The sequence below is a fragment of the Pinus tabuliformis genome, chromosome 8 (assembly GCF_031772625.1).
Source record: "Pinus tabuliformis cultivar Carrire ecotype Pingquan chromosome 8, CPIR1, whole genome shotgun sequence".
NCBI lineage: Eukaryota > Viridiplantae > Streptophyta > Pinopsida > Pinales > Pinaceae > Pinus > Pinus tabuliformis.
Window position 1 is genome coordinate 337076955 of NC_142294.1, and position 24030 is coordinate 337100984.

The window sequence follows — 24030 nt, forward strand, 5'->3', positions numbered from 1 at the left end:
AAGGGCATACCCTATTGAAGCAACAAAACAGAGACTAATAGGTACATCCATTCTTCCTTTTGCTAGTAATCGATCTATGTCTTTTGAAAGTTGTCCAAAAGTTGGTTCCTTCAGTTCCTTAAATTTCTAGAGTCATATCAACATAAAGCTATGTTTTCCTACAATACTAACCAAGACATTACAATAATACATTTAATTGAACCTATTTCTATAAAAACTTACTATGGTAAGTTCACTCAACACATTTATCATAATTCTTGCTTGCAAACCTGCAAAAGGTTGTTCGTGATGGTAATTCCATATCATTATTATATCTTACACTATTCATGATGAACTATGATTCAGTCACAAAAGTTGAGAACGCCTCCTTGTACGCATTGTGTGTTGTTGTGGTTTGTAACCGAGCACTCCAATTTCTCCAAAAACATCTCCTAGTTGGGACTGCCAAAGAATCTAGAATGTACCAGGAGACGAGTTTACAATAAAGAAACCACAGACTTAGTTCTGTGATTTCAAAACAATGTATGCACTACTAATGCATAGGGTAAAACAAACAAGTAATTTGGAATGAGATATGTCACTTATATACTTCAAATTTTCCAAGTGAAAGAAATGGTTGTTCCAAATTTATTTGTATATGAGATGCAAACATTCTAATATTCATGTTTATTATGTAATGACTCTCCTAAAAAGAAGATACTAAGAGCATGAATAAACACTTTACTTTAAACAATAATAGCTTACCTGCTCTGTTTTACCCTTGTCTTTGTCTGCTAGTATTTCCTGCAAAACGAAATAAAATTTCAATGTTACTGTAGCTCCACATAAACATTTACAACTCTTTGTTGCAGTTCTTTGTTTCAAGAAACACATTCAGAAAATGAAATAAAGTGAACCACCTGAAAGTTCTGAAAATTTATACTCTGTAACATTCAAAAAGATACCTACCAGAGCACCAAACACTAACACGTAAAAATCTGTGGGTATTTAATTCATTAAAATGACATATTCATTGGGTAAAATTACTCTGCCTTAATCTCTCAAGCCTTCCAAGTACAAGGTGACTATTAGGTTATTTTTTCCTCAAAGTTGTTGTACTAAAGCGCACTAGTAAAGGAAAAAATAGGGTATCCTTACCATAATTAGGTAGTGCTTACCAGCTGGAAAAAACTATAGGTTTTAACCCTATACATAAATTACCTACATACGAATTCTAAAAATAGAAAATAAACAATGGCGAGAGCATAACTCATAAAAAAAATATACAGAGACGTTTTCCCCTGGATCCCAAAATGGGGACTACGAAATTGATTTTCCATTATGTTCCTTTCAATTTTAAAATACATATATATACATGCCGAAGCATCCATAAACCCCAATCCATTAACCTAGGATTAGAACGTAACGTAGTTCCCTTGACCGGATCTACAAAATACCATGGACCGAAAACCATTGCGCCCAAAAGCATGTGCGAAATCCATGCACAAAACCATAGGTATGTCTGCCCACCTAATATAGGGTTGCCCCCTTGTGACCTCCCCATTCTGCTCGGTGCAATGAAGGGGGGGCTCTGTCGCCCCTATAACCACTTGGATTAACTACTAGGGCTAGTCGTGGAAAGAATATAACACAACCCAACATTCTCCTACTTGTTTTTTTCCTTCCACAAGGGACGATAGGAGAGCTTAGTCATTGATCGAGCCCTATGACACCCATTGTTTTTATACACCAAGAGAACTTCTTAGTGCTCACAGAATTTGTCAATGCATTTGCACTATTCTTCAAATTTTCCACCTTTACCACCAACACCTTTTTGTCTTCTACCATATCCTCGCAATGTGATATTGAACATCAATGTGTTATGCAATTGAATGACAACCAGGGTTCTTTGCCAAGAATATTGCACTTTTGTTGTCATAGTCTATCCTTATAGCTCACTGTACTAACCTCATACTTGAACACAATCTCTACAACCAAACTGCTTCCTTGCTTGCATGGGTTGATGCCATGTATTTTTCCTCTGTAGTTGATAATTCCACTACAGATTGTCTCTTACTCATCCAAGTGACTACACCTCCAAATAGGTTAGACATATACCCACTTGTAGATCATCTTTGATCCATATATCCTGCCCAGTATGCATCAACAAAGCCACATATGTCCAAAACTCTATCCAATCCTTGTCTTCCTTGGTAGCACAAACCATAATCACTAGTGCCATGCAAATACATGAAAACCTGCTTCACTATTATCCAATGCCCCTTCACTGGTTTTGAGATAAACCTACTCAATATTCCCTCTGCATGTGCAATGTTTGGTTTAGTATAGAGCATCGTATACATCAGGCTACCAACTACACTTGCATATGGAACATGGGACATGTCCTCCTCCTCTTCTTGTATCTTGGGACACTCTTCAGCAGATAACCTTACACCTACAGGAGTAGGCACCTTCACAAGTTTACTGTCCTTCATATTAAACCTCTGCAATATTGTCTCGACATACTTACTTTGGTATAACCAGAGCTTCCTCTTTGTGCGATCTCATTTAATTTCTATGCCCAAAATATCGTTTGTAGCACCAAGATCTTTCATGTCGAATTTGGAGGACAATTTGGTCTTCAAATCCTGCATAATTTCTTTTTCATTTCCAATCAACAACCTATAATCCACATCCAAGACTATATAAATAACACGGTCACCAATTAATTTAAAATACACATAGTGGTATTCTTTTCTTCTGGTGAAGCCAAATCCCCATATAAATGTATCGAATTTCGGATACGACATCCTTGGGGACTATTTCAACCCATAAAAAGACTTTTTTTAACTTGCATACTAGTTCTTTCTTACCCTTCACCGCAAATCCTTCAAGTTGCTTCTTGTAGATCTCTTCTTCCAGATCCCCATGAAGAAATGTTGTCTTCACGTCCATCTGTTCTACCTCAAAAGCAAAAGCAGCAACAACAGATAAAAGTAATCTAATAGAAGCTACCTTGGAAATAAGAGAAAAAATATCACCAAAATCAATTCCCAGAACCTGGGAATAACCTTTTGCTACCAACCGATCTTTGTATTTCTCCAACTTTCCTTCTGCATTCATCTTCTTATTGAACACCAATTTTCTACAAATGGGTTTCCTTCTAGCCTGCAATTCCACCAAATCACAAGCTTCATTTTTATCCAAAGATGTCTTTTCATCAACCATGGCCTCTTTCCAGAGTTTTCCATCCTTTGAATCTACTGATTCCTTCAAAGTTCTGGGATCATCATTAGTAATAAATAGAGAAAAATTTGAATAGAAATCAGATGGACTATACATTTCTGGTTGCCTTGTTTCTCGAACTAATCTTCTCACAGCTGAAGTTTGTGGTTCTTCATCTTCTGATTCATGTTCTGTTGTAGAGTGTGATTCTTCCTCCTTTAGCTCAAACTATATCTTCTCATGTTCCTTTGGTGAGGCTTCATGTTTAATAACATCTTTCAGCTCTCTAAACACCACATCTCGGCTGTAGACAACCTTCCTTGCTACTGGGTTCCAAATCTTATAACCTTTTCAACCATTTTTATACCCAATAAAGATGTGCTTTTCAGATTTACTATCCATCTTTGGTCTTTTCTCCTTTGGAACAAGTACATATTCATCACATCCAAATACCATCATATGTGAAAGAGATGGTTTCTTACCAGTCCATACCGCTTATGGAGTCTAATCCTCCAACACTGATGAAGATGATCTATTGACCAGGTTACATGCAGTGTCCACCACCTCTGCCCAGAATTCCTATCCTAACTCGGCACCACTGGGCATGCTTCTTGCCCTTTCCATCAATGTCCCGTTCATTCTTTCTACAACTCCATTGTTCTCAGGCATGTATGGAGTAGTCTTCTGTCATACTATACCACACTTCTTACATAACTCTTCAAATTCCTTATTACAAAACTCTCCACTGTGACCTATCCTCAGCACCTAAAGATCTTCTTGTCTATTTGGTTTTCCACCAGAGCCTTAAATTCTTTAAACCTATCAAAGACTTGAGATTTATTCGTGAGGAAATATATGCATGTATTCCTTGAGAAGTCATATGTAAATGATACATAGTACATAGACTTACCCAGTGATGGAACTGACATAGGTCCAAACACATCACTGTGCACAAGCTCTAATATTTGTTTCGTCCTCTTACCACCAGAGGGGAAAGTCAAACGATTTTGCTTCCCATATACACAATTTTCATAGAAATCAAAATCCGGAGAGCTATTAGACATGCCTTTTACCATGCCTTTACCATGAAGTATTCAAAGGCCCTTCTCTCCAATGTCTCCAAGCCTTTGATGCCATATCATGGTCTTTTATCCAGAAACCACTAGATTTTCTTCTCCACTTTCAAGAACCATAGAACTGTTGCACCCAACAGTAATAGTGCTACCTGACATCTTGTACATAGTTCCAATCTAAACTCCCTGCATCAATACCAGTGCTCGCTGAACCATCTTGCAGGTATCTTTCCCAAACATTATTTTTACACCTATATCATCTAGCTTTCTTACAAAAATCAGATTTTTCGCTAATGCAAGGATATGGAGAACACCCGGAAGTATTCTAATCCTTCCACCTTGCAACTTCAACATGACTTTTCCACGACCAATGATTATAGCCTTCCTCTCATCCCCTTGGAAGACATCTCCACCATCATATTTCTCATACTCGCAGGACCACTCTCTATGGGGGGTGAAGTGAAAGGATGCACTGCATTCAATCAACCGTGCCTCATGATCTACATGTGTGCTTGAAGAAGAAGCCAAGTACACATCCCCACGTTCATCTCAGGTGGTTTTCGCCTCTACAGAAGGAGCATCCTCAGAACCCTTTCCTTTCTCAGGAGCTTTAGATTTACAGTCCCTTTTGTAGTGCCCTTCCTTTCCACATTTCCAACAAACCTTTACAGGTTTCTCTGGAGATTTAGATCTCCCTCTAGATTTAGATCTTCCACTTGAGGACTTTTTTTTATTTCTGTTCTGGGACTATCCTCGTACATATAAGTCATCACCTTTCTGGCTCTCCATATTTTTTCGTCTCATCTCCTCCATTAGCAACGATGAGACTATTCCATCAAACTACAAGGCAGTTGCATTGCTACCTATTGCAACAACTAGGCTATCCCATGAATCTAGTAGAGAACATAAAAAATTGATGCCCTTATCTTCATCTAAAATTTTAATATCAACAGACAATAACTCGATGACCATAATGTTAAATGAATTTAGATGCTCTATCATCTAGTCACCGTCTTTCATCCTCAGGTTATACAATTTTTTCTGTAGGAACAATTTATTCAGCAGAGACTTAGATTGGTACAAATTTTGTAACTTGCCCCATAAATAATTCATCGTAGCTTCCCCTGATACATTCAACAATATTGAATCTGAGACACACAATCATATTGTGCTTTTTCATTCGAATCCAACTTCTTCCAATCTTCATCGGACATCGCCATTGGTTTAGTACCTAGATCTACCACAATCCAATGATCTTTATCCACCAAGAGGTCCTCCATATTGAGTTTTCATAACTCAAAACTCTGACCATTAAATTTGTCGATCTCTATATTTCCACTGCTCACCATCTTCTTTCACTAGTAGAATCAATCGTGTAGATCTCCCACTAAACAGAGTCTACCACAAGCCTGAGCAAAACCCCTTAGTAGCAAAGGCATCCGCTTGAAGCCAAAACAAATTTGATACCAAATGTAGGTTTTAACGCTGTAAAAAAATTACCTGCATACAAATTCTTAAAAAAAAAAAAAACAATGGCGAGATCATAACACCTAAAACAATTATACACAAAGATTTTTCCCTCGATCCCAAAACCGAGACTACTAGATTCATTTTTCATTATGTTCTTTTCAATGTTACAATACATATATATACATGCCGAAGCAACCATAAATCCCAATCCATTACCTAGGATTAGAACATAACTATAGTTCCCTTGACCATATGTACAGAATGCCATACACTGAAAACCATCGCGCCTAAAACCATGTGCAAAATCCACATACAAAAGCACAGGTAGGTCCATCAACCTAATATAGGGTCCAAAAAATATTTCCACCCTCAAAGCCCCCGACGGGGGGGGGGGGGGGGGGGGCTGCCGCCCCACTTGTGACCCCCCCGCTACGCCCGACGGAATGAAGGGGAGCTCAACTCCCCATCTAACCCCCTGGCTTAAATACTGGGGCTAGTCATGAAAAGAATATAACACAACAGAACAAAAACAAGACGTTTTCAATGCTTATGCGGATGGAATTTGGAAGATCATTTAATGTTTCTTCTTGCTACAATCCAACTGTCCTGAATTTGAAGCATAGATGTGCCAACATTTGATCTTACAATTGCAGTGGAAGCTAATTCGTAAAAAAAAGGATATTGAAGCTTCCTAAATTGTGTCCCTCTACAATCAAAACGAAAGCCAATTCTTCATATGATGTAGCATTTTTGCATTGAAAAGAGAGAATATGTAGGTATAACATTTCTATACCCAAATCTATTAAAAATACGTTCCTTACAAATTTCTTGGTCTAGCTTGTGCCACGTACAATTAAATATATCATTTTTCCTATCAAGTATGCAGTCAAAGCCAGATTAAATAACATGTTGATGATATGAAATATGATTTTTCTTGTACTTTTAGCATGCATGTCTCCATATCCAACAGTGGTCAGAATGGTAATGGAAAAGTAGATTATAGTAAAATCCAAAGGTTTTGTTTCATAAAATGTGGAAATGTAGCACCAATCCATGTCCTACTCTGATCATGATATTTAGAAGCAAGCAAAAATGAAAGGCATCCAGCATAGTGAACCTCAAAAAGTGTTACCTACATAGTTGAGCAAATATGGTTTTAAACTCATTATGTTAGTGAATACTATTTTCAATTATAGATTACCTTCCACTAAATTCAAGCAAAATGAAATTGTTGGTGTTAACTTATAGAAACAAGCTTAAAACAAGTGTCCATAAATACTTGAGTCGAATATTCTTCTCTAGTCTTGAGAACAGAGCATTGGAATAGTTGAGTTGGAAGACTTTTTTCTTGGAAAGTTTCATGCCTCAAATCTCTCAAGTATTGAAATAGTCAGAGTATTTGATACCAATGATTAAAATTTCATTTTAATAGTGTTTTCTTGAGGCGATCAAAAAGTACCTACACCTTTCTCAAATGAAAATACTCTTTCAAACTATATTATTTTGTCTGCTCCAAATCAAAATCTTGTTTTAAACGAGATTTCTTACTCGAATCAAGAAAAGATAGTAACATGTTTGAATTAAGAACACATAATAGCTCTGTCCACTCAAAACTACCTAGTCATTTGAAGTCAAAGCTCAAAACTATTTGGTCCTTTGAAGTCCAACATAACATGGAATATACGAGAATAACCTCTTCCTCCCTCTAAGTTACTAAGAACACTGGCACAAGTGCCAAATATCATTAGAATCGTAAGAAATAAGCACTTTTTCTACCTCAGATCCAAAGGTATTTGATGGTAACAAGAAAATACCCAATCTTGGGAGCAATTAGTCGAGTAGATGCAAATTTTGAACACAATGCATAACGTAGATCCTATAGTATTTGAAGCATATCCTTAACAAAATGTAGTTCAACATATGCGAACATCAATATAAACTGGTCACAAACTTGTCAAAAATATAATACAAGGGAGCAAGATCCAAGACTCTTCTTTAATCATGCAAATAAGCTACCATATTTACTACACTTTATTTTGCTTTTAGATGCATGAATTCCTTAGCTGAAATGGTTGTATGAACTGGTTGCAAACTTGTCAAAAAAATAATACAGGGGGACAAGATCCAATTCTCTTCTTTAATCATACAAAATAATCTATCATATTTTCTTCACTTTATATTGTTTGCAATTGCATGACTTCCTTAGATGACATGGTTGTCATAGTTTCTTTCCTAAGAATCATCATTCAATATCATATGCTTTCACAATCAAAGTTCCCTACGAATTTTTGTATACAATTTGTGCCATCTACCCTTAAACCTAATCCTATGTGTTACCAAATATAAATATATACACATGAACTAACCCCTCGAGGATTATTTTTCCAAGGAATACTTTGTAGGGAAACCAAATGGATGCATTTCCACTTTGATGGATATGGTCCCTAGTGTGCCCTACCTAGGAGGAACTGAACAATACAACCGTGGGCATGAAATCAGCCAAAGTTCCCAATAGCATCTCCAACAACTAGTTTAGTTAATCTCTATTGTTCTATCACAAAATCCTAATCTCCAAGTGACAAACCCTTTAGGGTAGAAAATGTAAGCCATCAAACATCTCATTCACCATCTTTTTCTTGGATATAAAATTGATCCAATGATCCAATATAACATCATATGTAGTCATCCACTTCACCTTTACTTCCCTTTTTTCCTGAGTTTTCGAGTGCTATAGATCTATAACCAGAGTCATAATGTCCTTGAGATTATTCTCTTCTAGTAGAAATGTAACTCTCACCTTTCATCATAAGAAATTTGAGGCACCATAAAATTTGTCTCACACCTGAGGCTAGCTGTACAAACTCCCTAATCTAAAAATTAGTTTTAATTCCTTCCGATAGACTGATTGATATTACTTTCTCCATCCAATCTGTCCTCACACCTAAGGTTGTCTGCACAGAGTCCTAAATCTAAAATTAAGTTTGAATTCCTCTGATTGTTATTCCTTTCTTCCTACGTCGCAAATCCCTAAGAATCACAATCACATAAATAACTCTGATACCATGTGAAAGTTGGATTGAGGAGATAAGTGGTTCAATTTTGTTTTATTGTGGGTATTTTTTATAACCTCTTGACAACAAAATGGTTTTAAAATATGTTGGATGTTTTTCAATTGATAAAGAGAATTTTCACCTTTCTTCATGTATATTGCAAGCAATTTAATTTCATATTTTCCCAATATGTATGAGTAGATAAGTATCTCCATTCCCTTTGTTATAGTTTTGTATCATAGATTACGAAAATAAAACTCTATGCTCATTTATATTGATATATTTGCATGATGATATACAAGTCCTATTAAGAGTATCAAGAAGACTAGTACATCCATATTAGTCCACATTTTCTCCACTCTATTATCTAACATGAAATCTAGAATCACCTCTTTATACATACTCATTAAATACATGTAGTGAAATTTTCCCGTTTTCCCTAAGATCATGAATTGCAATGTAGTAGAATTTTCTAATTTCTTCTAGCATCATGAATTGCAATGTGGCACTCAAGGTGTAGGCATTAAAAAATTGTTGATTCAAAATCTCATGCTACTGTACGAGTCTACTTAAGATTGTTAGTTGCAATATGAAGTTGGATAACCATTCAGATGCTTATATATAAGAAATCAAAGATCTTGGATATATAAATTAGTTTTAACTAGTTTAGATATTCATACCTCTCTAGATCCTCCAATTGTAGAATTGTCTGGGTGTAGGCTATTGCAATCTTATGGATGACCGAGATTTGTCAAACCCCTTGGCCTAAGAAAATCAAATATATTTTCAACTATTGAATTCTCCAATATGTTTAGATCAGCCAACCTTATCCGATAAGAATATTTGGAGGTAGCCTAGGGCTCCTGTAGAAATCACTGGACCTCAACGGTCCATTCAATAAATCCTAATGAAAAAAAACATGTGCATAAAATCTTCTTCATAATAAAAGTGAAACATTCTTTATCTCTATCATTTATTTTTGAATGAAACATTAATTATGAGAATTATGAATTTTAATGTTGGGACTACCCAAGAATCTGGAATACAGTAGCAGTCGAGTTTACAACAAAGAAACCGGCTCACTTAGTTTTGTGATTTCAAAACAAGGCATGTGCTAGTAATGTCGGGGGTAAAACAAACAAGTCATTTGGAATGAGATATGTCATTTATATACCCCGCATTTTCTAATGTGACTAAAACATAAAGTGAAATAGATGGTTGTTCCAAATTTATTTGTAGAGAAGATGCAAACATTCTAATATTCATGCTTATTATGTAATGACTCTCCTACCAAGAGGATACTAAGAGCATCAATAATCACTTTCCTTTAAAAAGAATATATCTTGCCTGCTTTGTTTTACCCTTGTCTTTGTGTGTTAATATGTCCTACAAAATGAAACAATATTTCAATGTTATTGTAGCTCCACATTAACATTTACAATGCTTTGTTGCAGTTCTTTGTTTCAAGACACACATTTGCAAAAAGAAATAAAGTGAACCAGCTAAAATTTTTGAAATTTTAGACTCTGTAGCATTTAGAAAGATAATTACCACAACACAAGACACTAACACATAAAAATTTGTGCATGCTTCATTCATGAAAATGAAATCTTCCTTTGGGGGGAAGTACTCTGCCTTCGTCTCTGAAACCTTTCAAGTAGAGGGTGACTATTAGGTTATTTTTTCCTCAATTTGTTGTATTGAAGCCCATTAGAAAAGACAAAAAGTAGGGTATCCTTACCATAATTGGGTAGTACTTACCAGCTGGAAAAGAAAATCATGTGACAGTCCTTGAAAAAGATACAATTTATCAACAATAGGAAAAAACAAGACGTTTGCAATTCTTGCACAGATGGCGTTTAGAATATCATTTAATGTTTCTTCTTACTGCAATCCCTTTGTCCTGAAATTCAGGCATATATGTGCTAACATTTGATGTTGCAATTGAAGTGGCAACTAATTCCTAAAAGCAAATCTTGAAGCTATGTAAATTGTGTCCCTCTACAATCAAAATGAAATTTAAATCCTCATATGACTTAGCATTTATCCAATGAAAAGAGAGTATATGTAGGTATAACTTTTCCATACACAAATCTATTAAAAATATATTCCTTACAAATTTCATGCTCTAACTTGTGCCATGTACAATTAAATTTATCATGTTTCCTATCAAGCATGCAATCAAACCCGATTAAATAACATGTAGAGAATATCAAATATCATTTCTCTCATATTTTTAGCATGCAGGTCTCCATATCCAATAGTGGTCAGAGTGCTAATGGAAAAATAGATTGCAATAATATAGAAAATCCAAAGGATTTGTTTCATAAAATGTCGAAATGCAACACCAATCCATGCCCTACTTGGCTCATGATATCTAGTAGCAAGCATATATGAAAGGCATGCAGCACAGTGAACTTCAAAAAGTGTTACCTGCACAGTTGAGAAAATATAGTTTCAAATTCATTAGGTTGGTCAATACTATTTGCAATTAAATATTGTCTTCCAATAAATTCAAGCAAAATGAAATTGCAGGTGTTAACATGCACAAAAAAAAAGCTTAAAACATCATGTCCATAAATAGTTGAATCGGATATTCTTCTATAGTCTTGATAAAATAGTACTTACCCACCTTAAATGCCAGAGGTGTAGCATATTAAGGGCATTGAACCGTAACCCAAGTTTCCCTCTGAATATTAGACTAGCTGCCTAAAAGGGTATTGTTGAATAGACATCAAATATGAACCATGTGAAAATATACTCGTGTCACTAAGGACGATGATGCAATAATTCTTTATGGAGAGTGAAATTTCTATTTATTGTAGGTTTCAAGCAGATTCCATGAAAGAATGCCACTAATCATCTACTCCATGCTTTTGAAAATTGAAAAATCAACTATTCGTTTAGCAATGTTTTGGCATTTGTCCTCTAGTAGGTATGTTATTTTGTGAAGGTAAGCTACGAAGAATGTCGTAATAATTTCAACTGCATAAAATCTATCTACAATGAGGTGTGTAAAAAGTAAACCTCCTTTCAGCTCCTAGATAAACGCAAATTCAAACGGTGAAACCCATGCCGAGTAAATCACTAGCACGATTAAGAATTTTTGCCAGACCCTGCAAGCAAAGAGAGTTCAATATAAATCACTACGCTCAACAATCCATTCTCTAAGAAATCATGCCGCTATGCTTTAATAGAAATCCTAAATTCCACTTCAAGGCATGAGACTTTAACTAAGGATTCATGGGGATTTTAACGGCCAACATAAATTTTTCCAACAGAATAGGTAGATATGCATGCCATACCTCTTGCAATCGAGTGGATTCTACTGTGTTGAAGATTCTTATAAGAGTCTCTTTTGTACTAGAAGCCACAATGAAGCTACCATCAAGGGTGAGTGCAAAGAAGGTGATGCGAGAGTCACGGGTTGTTACAAATCTGGTCCTCTCGAGGCCATTATGCTCGACTCTCATCTGCTCACGGTGCAAGCCTGAGTAGGCCAACATGAAGCTATTGGGAGCATGAGAAACAAAACACAAACCATTAGGTTTTTGGATCATCTCAATATGATGCACCAACCTCAAATCCACAAAACTGTACACAAAACTCTTGTGCTCCAACACCACCGTAATCTGATTCCGTCTTAGCTTCACGAGTCCAACCACAAACCTGAATGATAATTCCCTAATACGGTGGCTCTGATGATCATCCCAAATCATGACCTTATTGGGTGGGTAGTGGGGATTCGAAACACCTTTGACGAGGGCCAAAATATCACATCGGAATAACATCTGCACAACAAAAATACCGCCATTTTTTAAGACGCTTATAAAGGTATCTTTGAACAGGTTTCAATTGTAAACCTGGAAGCCCTGCTCTATGCCACAGACAAAACAACTGAAGTCCAACCTGGAAACCTTACTCCGTTCCATAGGAAAAACAGTCGAAGTCCAACCTAGAAACCCTACTCTATGACACAGGAAAAACAATCGAAGTCCAACTTGGAAACCCTCCTCTGTGCCATAGGAAAAACAACCGAAGTCCTGGTTGGATGATATGTAGAGAAATGAGATTATTCACTGGCCGTCTATAGGAAAGACGACGCATTTAGATTTGGATTGAGAGAGCATAGGGGCAGACCTATTGCTGGGTAGTGAAAATTTCGCATTATCACCTTCCATACAAAAGAAAAAGAGAACAACCCAACCAAAACAAAGCCTTAAAATAAAAACATCTTTCATCTTAAAGAAAGGTGATAATTCAAACTTTATTTTTTAAAATTAATATCATTGTATAGTTGCGTTGTTTCTTCAAGGTAATATCGAACACCAGATGTGAGAATAATCAAATATCAACATCAAATGTAAACAAAATCAAATATGGGCACTGGACATACATTATGCAAGTCCTCCCCAGATATTTTATCTTTGGTCCTTCCATCAATTTCAATTGCATGAGGGATTGCAATTTCTTGTAGCTTTTGGCCATTAAAAGAATACAAGGGTCATTTTTGGCCTATATGGAAGGTCAAGTGGTGAATCTATATTGGCTTTGTATGTTATTTTTTGGGAAAGAATTTTGTTAACACTATTCATATTTAATAAAATTATTATTTGTCATGATAAAACTAATGCAAAAATACCTTATAATAAGGAAAAGTTAAAAGTTCCTTGACCTAAATGGAAGGTCAAGTGGAAAATCTATACTGGCTTAGTATGTTATTGTTTGGAAATAATTTTGTTAACATTATTGATATTTAACAAAATTATTATTTGGCATGATAAAAACTAATGCAGAAATACATTATAATAAGGAAAAGTTAAAATTTATTAATTATTTGAGCATTTTTATTTCGTGTATGCAATTTATATAGTTGTGTGTTTGATCTTGTAAATGGTGCAAAAGGATTATGCTAGATTTTTGAAATTAGATAAATCTAGTGACAATTGATGTTTATTGATTTAATCTTGTAAGTGGTGGTGATATGTTGCAAAATAGCTATGTGATATTTTCTTATATTATATGGATCTAGTGCTCCCCCCTACACCCCCGCCGCCGGTCAAAAGAAAAAAAATATTCAATTTTCATGACTTTCCAAGGACTTTTAAAAAGCCACCACTAAATCCCTAAAAAACTTTTAGAGACAATTTTGAAAAGACTTTTGCAAGCCCAAACCACTCTTAAAGGTATTTTTTTTGTTGTAGTTTTTTCATTATATGCCCATTACAAATAAGTTAACCAATATAAAATTTACATCAAATAGACATTCACAAGATTGATGAAGGGGAAAATAATGGAATCTCAAATTTAGAAGGGCACAAGTTTTAGAGATGTATCATGACAAAGATCAACAATCAAGATAGTCTACAAATTAGGGTCTTGAAAGCTACATAACTTAGCATTGGCATAACATTGATTAATATGTAAAATATAGTGGTACCCTATGTCTCCTATATAATATGGAAAATAAGGAAAAACCCTCGCCTAATGAAGAAATCATAACATAAGTGGAAAACTTAGCTGAGAAAGATGCCCTAGAGGACATGGAACTTGATAATCTTGATTTGTAACCTAAGGAAGAGGCTTTGAAAATAACAAGAGAGATCTAATGGAATGACCATAATCTGGTTATGTTATAGTAGTTCGATTAGAAAGTCTCGGGAGAAAACGATATTTGGGTTAATTACCATATAGACTTAGAATATTGAGATTGTAGTATAGTTGAACTAGTTCTTTAAAATCAAGAGAAGAGGAGTAGTTCAAGAAAGGAGTTCATAAAAGGTTGGTTAAGGAGATTGTGACATGAATAAATAATTTTATGGTGGAAGAGGATTACGTGTCTTTTAGTTCTCGAACCATGGAAGTGTAAACACCAATGCTCGGAGGCGACCTAGAATAGATTCACAGATATTAAATAACTAAGGGAATACGGTTCCATGGATGAAGCACATGCATTAAAGAGGGAAATAGGATTTAATCAAAATGAAATAATTAAGAAGTGGTGGATGAATAGAATGAAGGGGATTCATCACAATAATATGGTAATGAAAATGAGTATTAATGAGGATGGAAACATAGAGGCCCAAGTAAAAGAATTCAAAAGGTTTCAAAGGTGTCAAGAGAATACTAAATATTTTTTCAAATAGGGGGATTTAAAAATTGGAAAGAGCTTGGAGAGAAGAACAGATGGGGATAATATGTCTAGAAATTTGGAAGAGAAAAAAGAAGTGATGGCACAAGGTGGTGTGCACATTCAGTTAGCTAGATCATAATTGTACAAAAGGAAGCCCCAATTTGTAAGATATTGATTAACTTATGGAGAGAGATATCATCAAAAAGAAAGAAGAGGAAAAAATGCTTAGTAGTTTGTTCTAATTGTTTGAGTTAGAGGAAGGTGAAGTAGTAGACATGATATAGCCTAAGAAAAGTGGATCCAATCCAAACCAACCATACTATCAATTTTAAAATCCTAGATATAATCCCAACTTTTTATTCTACTTTTGACTTGAAAGCGCCTTTTCATAATAATTTGGGACATAGTAGTCGTGAGAACAAAATGAAGGTGGGAATACAAGTAGAAGTGGCATATGTTATGTTTGAATTTTAGTTCAAGTGGGGGAGTAGGCCTAATTATTCAAACACATCCATAATGTTTTATCTTGGTTAACAATCCAACCAACGACATGGTTATAGCAGTTCCAAGAACTTTATGAACAACAATGGTGATGAAAAACCACATTGGTTCTTATGTGGATTCATCTGGAGGGTGAAAAGGATTGTAGTGCTAGTTTCTAAGTTGATAAAGTTCCTAACCACATTGTGGGGGCAACTTCTCTAGTGGTGCATGAAGGTCATATTGATTTATCCCTAGGGTGTAGCTAAGTTCTTGGATGAATTAAAGGTCTTATTTATAGCTAAGTCCAAGAGGCTAAACATTGAAAAATAAAAAATCACTAAGTTGAAGGAGATTAAGAAAATGGTTGGAGAAAGTTCTGAAGAGTATGATGAAAAATTACAAAACCTGATCAACGAACTCTCCTATAATATCAATGAAACTAGACATAAGGAATGATTCATTTAAGGTTTGTTTCTCTTTAATAGTGTACCATTAATGCAGCAATCATGGGTGACATAGAGGGATGTCTTATCTTAGACCATGAGAATAGAATCTTGTAGGGTGAACATCCATTTTACTAAAAATTATCATGCTTGGTAGCATCTAAGAGAGAATTATGTGAGTTCCTTGTAGGTAAATGACATTGGTATTACTATTGCTAAAGGGTTTGGCCTATGAAGATACATTGGTAGCTATTGATGCCAGTGCATAATTTCAACAATTTATTTCAGAAATTGTATTTGTCCTTGAGAAGGTCTTAGAGATTTACAGAAGAGGAAGTTGGTTTCTTCGTTGCCCTATATTCTATAGAATTTCTAATTGCATATTTAGGATACAAAATTTTAGCAATTTTAGTTAGAATTTACGATGTTGTTTGATTTTTAGGGGATTCAAATTTATTTGGAGAGTTTTGTATCTGATTGTCTCATAATGTATAAATAGATCCATTTATCATGAGAATGTAGAAATGGGAATGGTAAGAAAATAAATTTGTAGTTTCATTGAATGGGCACAACTCCTAACTTGTGTTCCTATAAATTATTGTGTGATTGCATGTGAATTAAGTTTTACTATATGGTTATATAGATATATTAAGTTATACTATGGATGGATGAGATCATTTTGATATATTTTATTTACTATATTTTTTTCGTCTAATTCTACTTCTCAATATCTTTGGGATCATAGTCAATAGTTGAAGAATTGATAGTTAATAATTGATGTGCAAATTGTTAGTTTCATGGTTATGAGTGATTTATTGTGAGTAATTTGGTTTTAGATATGCCTTAAACATTGAACAATGTCAACATATATAGACAATGCATGGTGAACACATGGGATTAGAATGTTTGGGGGTTGTAGTATTCCAAGAAAAGGAAATCACATCAAGATTAAAGAAGGTTTGATATCGCCAAAACATTATGGCATGTAACCATCCAAGAAAGATATTAGGGGTTAGGGGTTAATGAGTATAGGGGTTAGGGGTTAAGGGTTAAGGGTCAAGGTTTAATAGGATAATGGATTACAGTTTAAGGGGCTCATGGATACTAAGTTAGGCGTTAGCGGTTAAGGGGCTAGTGACTTGGGGATTAAGGGATCAATCGGTTAATTTGTTATGAGTTATGAGTGTAGGGGTTAAGGGATTATCGATTTGGAGTTAAGGGGATAGGGAATTTAGTTGTTATTATTTAAGTTCTTATGGGTTATGATAATGTGGCCCTTAATCCCCTTATCACAACTCTGAAGAACTACTCCATTGAATTCTACGTGTTTCTCCTATGCCTACATGGTCCTATCATTATCTGCTTCGCAACTCTTCATTTCCACATTCAAACTCCTCAATGCATCTTCTAGGTTAGAAGAGTGCCCAATGTAACAACCTTGGTGAAAATTTCATGTAATAAAGTTAATAAAGGAAAAATAGGATCATGGTTAAAGGACACTTATTCCAAGCTGAATGTTGGGAAAATATCCTAGTGTGCATCACTAGATGTGTGTTTTGGCTAAGGAAAAATGGCAGAGGCTAAAAAAAATGAATTAAAAGGAAAAAAGGCATTTTTGGCACATTTATCTATGAAAATAAAGGAAATTAGGATAAAAGGAAGGTGAAAGGTCACATGTTGCATGTGAGGAGGAAAATGAAGGAAAATAATGGAAAATGAAGAAAGTAGAGGTCTCATTAATAAAAAGGCTTATGAGGATCAGTGGGTAAACTTTTGTTTGTTTAGCTATATATCTATCTCACTATTCTCTCTCTCACTCTTGGTCACTTAGAGTTTCTTAGAGCACCCTCATTTGAAAAAAGGAAAGGAAAAGCATGCAAGGGAAAGGAAAAGGAAGGAAGGAAAAAAGAAATGAAAGAAGGATCAAGCAACTTTAGCATGAATACTTGCAAGTACCCTTTTACATGTGTGATTTCCTAGCTAGTTTGAACATGTGTAGCTTTGTATATTAGTGTATGGTTCTCTTGCTATCAGTGGCATGGTTTTGCTAGGTTATGACAATGGATTTCAGCCTAACCTTGTATTTTTCTAGATGCCATGGTGTTCGGATGTTTATTTAGTTTTTGAACTTTGGTTTGTTGGATGGATTTTCAAATCTAGGGTGGAGGTGGTCTCAAGTTACATTCCCAAAGGCCTAGGAATCCCTTGACAAGTTTTGTCAAGATACATGGTAAAGCCTAAGGAAGAAGTTTTGGTGTAGGGCCTAGTGATCTGGGTTTGTATTGTGGTAAATCCTAAGAGACTAATCTCAGTTTAGGGCCTAGTGATCTGGTTTGGGTTGCAGTAAAGCCTGAGAGACAAGGAGATGGAAAATTTCTCAAGGATAGTGACGGATTTCGGATGGAATTCCAAGTTTGGTTTGGTGGTGATTGGAGCACTGGTCTTGGTGTGATCATGGTTTGATCAGGGTGGAGGTGGTTTAGCCTCTGGATTACCTTGGTTGTTGTTGGAATGGTTTTTTTATGAAATCCCATATTTATGCTTTGAATATGGAACGGGGGTTACTGGGTGAAAGAGAGATTTGGTTCAGCCATGTCTATGGTTGAGTGGTATGTGGAAGTCCCAAACCTAGTCGAATATGCCTATGATTAATAACAGCTAAGATATCTTAATTGTGGACTGATTTATATGTGGATTTAATTAATGCCATATCTTTTATATTTGTATCATTTTATGCTAGTTATAAGCATGGTTAAATGACTAGTTCATGTCATAGTTATTTTATGTATTTACTTGTAATTATTAAATTAATGGATACAAGACCTCATTGATGATATAATAGTTCATTGGAGAAGGATATGATCCTTCTGGTTATGTTTCATCAATTATTTCAGTCATTTATGCTCCATCTTCTATCTTAGACTTGTAGGTTGTATTGATGCCAAGTGTTTGAGATAATTTCAGTCCCAATTGGGGATGCTCAGGCCAAATTCTGAGCTTGAGTTTTATTCATTGGAATTTTTATCATGTTTTTAATGATTCCAAAAGGTTCCAATAAGTTTTGGGCAGAGGTTTGGAAGTCTAGGCTACAAAAATGGCTCAATTTCTAAGATTAATGGCCCATAGAGCATTACCCTAGGGACCAACATTGTTGGCTAAAGGTTGGGAAGCATTATGACTCACCTGGGCTACTGCTGGGGTTCGTTAATCTACCCTAATTTTCTAAAACAATAGTGGAACTCCGGGAGAAGCTGTCTGCATGGCTGAGTTGTCTCCTAAGGAGTTGTTGATGGTGTTGGATGACTGTTTTTAATTTTTCATCGATTCCACTTCCTTAAGGACACATAGGCGGTTGAATCCCATCATAGTAGCCTCTAATCGCATGTTTACCCTAGTTGGCATGGTTACTTTGGACAGACCTAGGAGGGTTTGTTACACCCAACACCACGTTGTTCATCCGATTCATAGGGAGAACCTTTTTATTCTACCATCTTGCTAGTCATGTTTAGTCTATTCTTCCCGCAAGGTATATTATGTCAGCTAAAACAAATCATAAAAAAAGCAATGTACCTTAGTATAGTTTAGCGAGGATATCTTGTCTTCAAAACCGAGCATATTAGCATAATACACACAAACACACACACACACACATATAAGCATGATGAGATCAACATATATGCATATTTTCAGCCATTATCTAGTTACCAATGCATGACTATGCTGACCACATACCATGACTTCATGCACAATGACCATGATCTAGTAAAAGTATGCATAACAATGTATAAACATTGACACACATAAATGATGCATGACCGACATACACTCACAAAAAATACTTTCAACGATGGCACCATCAACTTGCACATGGCAACACCACTACAAGCATGACCAATGCCATACATACACAACAAGCACATAGACCACAAGCACAAGGACCTAAATGCAACCGACATGTACATATGATAAAACATTCATGCAAGGGGAATGGAAACTAGACATCATCCAAGGAGAATGAAACCATTCTCTGATACCACTCTGCAACACCCTCCTCACACATTTACCCAAGTAACCAGCCAACCGGGGTAAACATGTGACGAAGACTTACTACGATATGATTCAAATCCCTATATATTAGTTAAGGAAGTGGAACCAACAAAACACAACCAACCTAACCTTCTACACATGCAACAAAACCCCTAGGAGCCATCTAACCTATCTAGGTGACCAACCCTTTATACAAACTGACATTTTTCTGCATCAAAGCTAGGTCTATCTATTGACATGGGAATGCATGTGATTGAGAACCTCAAGTTACTCCCACAACAATGCATGCCCGCGACTGGTTACTTTCCTAGGTAGTTTTGTGCCAGTGACTCTGGATTCTGAGCCACTTTTTCAAGGCCAGGACTCAGGAAACTACCTAGAAGTCCATGAAACTTCTAGAAATGAGAATTGACATAAAAAAAATGATAAAAATTCAAATACTTTAACAAGTACTTGGTTGAACCCCTACTAGCCATGACATGCAGTTCATCAAACAAGTCACAAATATGCATTATATAGGTTAAAACAATAGACTTGACCTTAAGGGTTTCACACGTATCTGAGAGTCACTAAGAAGCATTGATGGCTCATCATAATAACTGCATTACCATCTATTAATCCATATAGTCATTATGCATTCAATCATTAACCAAAACATGATGAGAGCCATATATTATCATTGTCTTAAAACTCACTCATAACCAACATATAACTAACATAAATATAACTGATATAACAACCATATAATCCACATATAAAAAAGTATATTTACCCATAAAATACCAAGGAGAAATAGCTCTTATTGATGATTTCATAGGCCAACCAAGTATGGGACCTCCAAGAACCACCGACAATAGACTAGGCCAAACCAAATATTTATTTTAGTCAATCACCCTCGTGCCATATTCCAAGCATGAATGTAGGATCTCATAAAACAAATCAATCAAAACCAAACTAGGGCTTCCAAAGTCCAAACCACCTCAAACCTCAACCGATGATTCCACCTCATGGTCAAACATCACTAACCATAACCATATTGGTCTCTACACAAGCTGGCCAAGGCTCTAGAGTGTTTGTTCCAACCATGGATTCAAGGACTAGTAACTCAACCCACAACTGTTTTCGAGCTTCTACAGTGTTTGTCCAACTAGGGATTCGAGGACTACTAACTCAACCCAAGATGTTATAGGGCCTCCAGAGCGTTTGTCCAACCAAGGCTTCTAGGAACTAATAACTCAACCCACAACCAATGGCACAAGAAAGCCAACCAGAAAACAAAAGTAAAACCCACAACACCATCGCTATTAAACAAATGGAAAGACTAGGTAAAACGATTGTCAATATAGGAAATCCTCCATTCCAATGACAAATAATAACCAAATATCCACATGCATATGCCATGCATTCCAAAACTAGTAAGAGTAACATACATGCAGCTCAGTACCTACAAGAAAAATTTGCTGTAGTTGTTGGTCCCATTGTCTTCCCACACTTTCCTTCTTTTTCTTTGCCTTATTGCTCCAAATCCCAAGTATGCCACACTCGTCCAAGGTTTATCTAAGAAAACTCTAAGTGTCCAAGAGTATGAGAGAGAGAATATACTGAGAGCTCCAAAACTACACTAACAAAATTTTGTGCAAAAGCTACCCACTGATCCTCAAAATACTTTTTATCAATAAGGCCTCTAATTTCTTTATTTTTCTATTATTTTCCTTCATTTTCCTCCTCACATGCAATGTGTGACCTATCACCTCCCTTTTCTCCTATTTTACATTATTTTCATAAATAAAATGCCAATAAATGTCTCATGCCTTTCCAAAGCCTTTGCGATATCCATTTCCAATTTCCATGACATTAATAAACCAAAATGAACACCCACTAGGATATTCTCAGGCAACATTCAACTTGGAATACGTATCCCATGACTAAGGTCTTATTTTACCTTTATTAAATTTTACATGTATTTTTTACCAGGGCTGTTACAACTTGCTGCTATAGTTATAGCTTCAACCTTCACTTTTTCATCAACATGCAACTTTCCATATTTCCACAATCAATCCTTGTTTTGAAAAAGAGACCATATATTTCATTGACATAATATTAATCGACTTTGTGGTGAAATATTTGAGCATGCATGTGCTCACTAACAATTTCAAGTTAACCAAATTCATCATTTGTTGTTGGATTCAAGAGAGATGCACATTCAACTATACAAACCATTACTTCATATGAAAAAATATCTTTGTTATTCCCAAACTTAAATGCCTCAAACTCTGATGCAATGAGGTCATCATCAAGTACAACCATACCAGCTATATCACACATGTTATTCAATTATTTATTGGATGATTCACCATCATTAACAAGGTCTATTTTGGATTCACCAATTCACAACTCACTTTTTAGTCACCATCCACATCTGTCTCATCATAGTCGGATTCACCATCATCTTCACCTTCCATGTTACAGTGGGGTTCTCAAGCATTTATATGCTTTTACTGTACTTCACACGTAGAGGCTTCAACTTCTCACTTTGCAATCTTTTTTGTGTCTTCTTTATCCATATGCATGTCTTCATGATGGGTTTCACTTTTATAGTTTTTATGACCATCATCCACATTTGTATGGTATTCTCCAAGCTTTGTTATGCTCCTATAGGCTTACTCATTTATGCTCAGACCTGTAGTTGACTTTTTATTGATTCTTCAAGAGACTGTAACTTAATTTGTTCCTTTATGTCACTTTCCATTATAACAAATTCTACTTCTAGGGTCTTCCATGCTTCCTAGGAAGATGTATCTTTTCATAACTTGCACAAGGACTTCTCATCCAATGCATGTTTTATAGGATCGAATACTAAGGTATGACATACTTCATCAGATGGGTTATTAGATCGTACTTAATTAAATATTTACATCGAAGAGATTTTTTCATTTTGATAGTTCCCAAAAATTAAATTTTTACGAGTAAATTTTGGAAGTTTTGCTGATTTATCCTGATCTATTCATCCTCCAAATTTTCTTCTTCATCTACCTATCTTTTAGATGCCTCAACTCTGGCGAGAACCTCTATGAGCTCTTTAAAATACTTTGGCTCTTCCTTTTGATTTATTTTCTCGGTTTGCTTCAGTCTTACTTTGTGACCCATGGTTGTTGTCTTTCTTTTGTCTTCTACCTTCTTTCGTTATTGTGTCAGCCTTCTAGAAATGAACATCACATACACTTGATTATTTTTAAAACTAAACATTTTAACCTTCACTTTAACAGTGGCTCCCAACAACTACTAGCAACTTTGCTAAGATCTTCTATGTAGATTCTTATGGAGGCTCATGGCTACAACTTATGGTGGAGACTCCTTCTTTGGTCAGTGGTAGTGGATCTTTCCTATTGATATGGCAGTGGTTGTATAGGATACTCACCCTAATCTTTTAGTAGTTGGTTTTACAAACTCTTAACGAGATCTAGTTTCTAATTATGGACCAATGAATGCAAACTTTGATTTGTAGACTACTCACAATAGCCAAGGCTCTTAGTGGAAGTAGCTAATGAACTTATTAACTCCTATGGTTCTTTGAGACCTTTCTAAACCTTGCTCTCATACCATTTGTTATTTATATGCAAAGATAAACATGCAAACAAAAGGCAAATAAGTACACAAGATTTTGCTTGAATAAAGAATTTCTATTCATTAATTATTCTCACATATACATCCACCTAGTTACTTCTATTCTCTCTTCTTACTTCACATTACAATGACGTAATCATGAGTATATAAGCACTAAAATTTATAAATATTGAATCATTCAAACTCTAACTTTCTTTTCCTCATGCATACTATGACTTGACACTTTAACTAAACTTTTCTCACCTTACTTTAACATAAATTTTCATTTTTGTTTTCCTTCACTTATCTTTTCTTAGCAAGGCATTACCTTTTTAACTTTGACTCACTTGGCTTATAATATTAGACTTAACTTGTTTTCCTTCAATTAACTTAACTCTTCATCATTGCATGCATATAAGAGTACTAACTATTTCTATCAAGTGAAACAATTTTGATCTATGGCAAAGTTGCAATTGATGGCATTAATATAATCAAATAAGAAATTTGGTGATAGGTTTGTATGA

At 35.4% G+C, this 24030-nt stretch overlaps 1 pseudogene; it reads right to left on the minus strand.

Annotated features, from left to right (window-relative positions):
- Nucleotides 1–324: 324 nt before the first annotated feature.
- On the minus strand, nucleotides 325–22365 carry LOC149235507 (potassium channel KAT3-like; annotated as a pseudogene).
- Between the last annotated feature and the right edge of the window lie 1665 nt (nucleotides 22366–24030).